The sequence below is a fragment of the Bombyx mori genome, chromosome 22, assembly GCF_030269925.1.
Source record: "Bombyx mori chromosome 22, ASM3026992v2".
In the NCBI taxonomy this organism is placed as follows: Eukaryota; Metazoa; Arthropoda; class Insecta; order Lepidoptera; family Bombycidae; genus Bombyx; species Bombyx mori.
The window spans coordinates 11,013,087-11,016,931 of NC_085128.1; positions in this window are offsets into that span (position 1 = coordinate 11,013,087).

The following is a 3,845-nucleotide window of genomic DNA, read 5'->3' on the forward strand; positions in this document are numbered from 1 at the left end:
TTCCTTGGTAGCTGAGATACGACAAATACATTTATTAATTACTAGCTGACCCGGCAGACTTCGTAGTGCTTCAATCGATAAATAAAAGATCTAAGCTTAGATAAAATAGACTTAAAATAAACCACCTTAATTAAACTTGTATAAAATAGACTTAAAATAAACCACCTTTTAAACCTTCTCTGGACTTCCACAAATAATTCAAGATCAAAATTAGCCAAATCGGCTTAGCCGTTCTCGAGTTTTAACGAGACTAACGAACAGCAATTACTTTTATATATAGAGATTAGAAGTGGTTACTCACCTTTGGAATTGTTGCTGTCTTCACATTGGATGACTTTAACGCTTTAGTTACTAGCCTAAGCCCCATATACATATAATGAACAACCCCATGATCTGCAAGCGAAGTAAATTGTCCCTTCATAATAAGGTGACACTCTGCAAAACTTGCATACGTTCTGTCATGACCTATGCAAGTGTAGTAATCACTCACGCGGCCCGTACACACATCGACTCTCCAGGTCATTCGTCAGTATAGCCGTCGGAATACCGTGCTATATGAGGAAAGTACATCTTCACGACCACTTAAACTTAGTACCGATATGTAAGTGTCTTAAGGAAGCGTCAGAATGCTTGTCGGATCCCCTGGATTCACTCTCGGTGCTTTTAGGCCTCTCAAGCACCGGTCAGCGTCCTCGTTGAGCTCATCGACTAACCCATAGACACTACCCGCTGAGCTACTCGTCAGATCTTCTCAGTGGGTCGCAATTCCGATCCGGTGGTAGATTCTGCAAAACACTGTTCTTACTAGGACTACTGTTAGCGAATTCTCTCAGGTTTTTTTTTAATTTATTGCTTAGATGGGTGGACGAGCTCACAGCCCACCTGGTGTTAAGTGGTTACTGGAGCCCATAGACATCTGTAACGTAAATACGCCATCCAACTTGAGATATAAGTTCTAAGGTCTCAAGTATAGCTACAACGGCTGCCCCACCCTTCAAAACGCGATACTGCTTCACGGCAGAAATAGGCAGGGTGGTGGTACCTACCCGTGCGGACTCACAAGAGGTCCCGTGAGCTCACCTACACGTAGCGTCCGGGCGTAGCTGGAATAGTATATATATATATTGAATTAATTGAGTTATAGCAACAGTACACAATGCGTTTGAAACACTCTAAGATTTCATGGAAGGCAGATTATGTTTTATGAGAAAATACTTTAGTCAAAATATTCGCTTTCAACTAAACAGCTTTTAAGAAGATTTTCCACGAAGCAATTAAGTCAAGAGGGAGAAAATCTTTGCTCACTCGGATCTCTTGCTACATTACTGGAAAGCCTTCAAAAGTTATATAGCCTGACAAAAGTAGTTTGTAACAAGCGAGGTTCAATAGAACCGAGCTATTCTTTGTGCATTAAAACTTCTTTAACAATTCTTCTGATTGTGGTTGGTAGGTATGGGAGGCAAACGTTTCAATCATTAAGACGACCCTGATTTAACGTAATACCCAACTAGGAGATCTTAGTTAGATTTAGCTTTGTCTTTTCAACTCAAGTCTAGTTTATTCACAAGTTACTTGCATAAATATAATTATATTTTTAACCTAATTATCTCTTAATTGTAAACAGTAGCTCGACTAAATAAATAAATTTATTATTAAAAAAAAGAACCATATTCCTAACCTAAAAGTACATGTTATTATCCGCAACACGCTTCGTCTAGTTTATTGTGTCATAAATTGAAAAATTATTTTATCATTATTAATATTAAATTTATAATTTGTAATATGAAATTAAATGCATTAGAACACCAGAACTAACCACATCCAGCATTGGATAAAGATGTGATCAGTTAAAATCGATCATAGTTTTTTTTTATTGCTTAGGTGTGTGGATGGGCTCACAGCCCACCTGGTGTTAAGTGGTTACTGGAGCCCATAGACATCTACAACGCAAATGCGCCACACATCTTAATTAAAATTTGCTAAACATGGCTGTCATAAATATGGACTACAGCAAAACATACAGGAAATTTCAGTTTAACATGGAACGCAATTGTGTAGTCTTAAATCATGGTAGGTGGTACACGACAACAAGGCACAGAAGCATGTACCGCACTGGCAGTGTGTCCGCGACATAAACTGTCCACGAGCTTGCATTGGACACATTTTACTCTCTTTATCGTAGTCTAAAGTAGGACATTCCTTTGTTCTAGTGGATAGTCTTGAAAATTTAATAGCGGTCCTTGCAGTAAATATGTGTTCGACGGGGCCTCCGTTCTCGGATACAAATGAATAAATTATTTTCTAACACAAAAGAACCGTGTTAGCGTATAGTTAGAACTTTAGTGACTAAGATTTTACAAGAAAAATATTCACGATTGATGACTATGATGCGTCGTGACTATGATGATCGATATGAGTACACATGGCTGTTAGTAAAATATTCACGATTGATTTTGAATTAACTGCACGGGTTTTCTCTGTGATTTTTTGTCGTAAAGTGAGTACAAGCGTATGATCGATATGAGAATGATATGTACCATCATGCAGAAACATGCGTTAGAGTACAGCACTTCTGTCTTCGCTTCAACCTAGAGCCGTGTAACAGGGGTCAGAATAAGTGATTAATGCCTAACTTTCAGGCCCTTTTAAGTGTTTCCGGTCCCCTCAAGTCTTGGTTTGGGGCTTGGCAAGAGATGTCGAACAGGACCATGTCTAAATACTGTGCAGCCGTTTTGGAACAGATCGACCGAGTGATAGAGTGTCGTGCTCTCGATTTTCCGCGAATTGGACCGAATGGGGGGTATCCAGGGGCAAGTCTTAGTGGCGCCGACTAAGTGGGGTTCAAAAAGCCTGCCAGACCTACATTCGGGAGTAAGGAGATGGGAAGAAATTGACAGCACGCTAAGCGGTTTACCGATTTTTACCGCTGCTGAGGTTCGAACGAGGGTTATTTAGGTAGTATGTAGATGGTTCGATTCGAACATACACTACTCGTCGATCAGAACACGCAAGTGTAATTGAGACGTATTCTTTTTCTTTTTTTATTGCTTAGATGGTTGGACGAGCTCACAGCCCACCTGGTGTTAAGTGGTTACTGGAGCCCATAGACATCTACAACGTAAATGCGCCACCCACCTTGAGATATAAGTTCTAAGGTCTCAGTATAGTTTCAACGGCTGCAACACCCTTCAAACCGAAACGCATTACTGCTTCACGGCAGAAATAGGCAGGGTGGTGGTACCTAACCGTGCGGACTCACTAGAGGTCCTACCACCAGTAATTCCTACTAATAAAATCCTATTAGATAAAAGTGTTCAGATTACGACTCTTTGTCTCAAGGTTTGTGTAATTCGTGATATCCAGGGGCTTCGGTAACAACTTTACACTGTGTGAACCACGAATTCGTTCACCTAAATACGCAACAAAATAAATCAATAAAATAAAATCCATTTATAGCGTCTCTACAGAAGCTTACACAAACAGTATCTGAGAGACTGAGTAATTCAACCTTTTGATAAGTTAATTGTACGTCCTACGCAACGGTGCTTAACTTCGTTCGTGTATAAAGTAAAACGGAAAAAAAAACACGAGTGTAACACATAATTTACGATTCTCATTGCGGACTTATTCAAATATAAGATACATTAAAGAAAACATTATTATGTCGTCGTTTCATAAAAAGAAAACAGCCTAAAATTTCATAACCTTATAACGACGAGCACAAATGCGAGCCTCAGTCGAATAAAATATAAATTTGTCGAACTCGTTAGATTCTTCACGTTATTTCTGTGAAATAAAAAAAAAAACTATGATAGCAAAGTTCTAGCAAATTTTTTTATTAATTC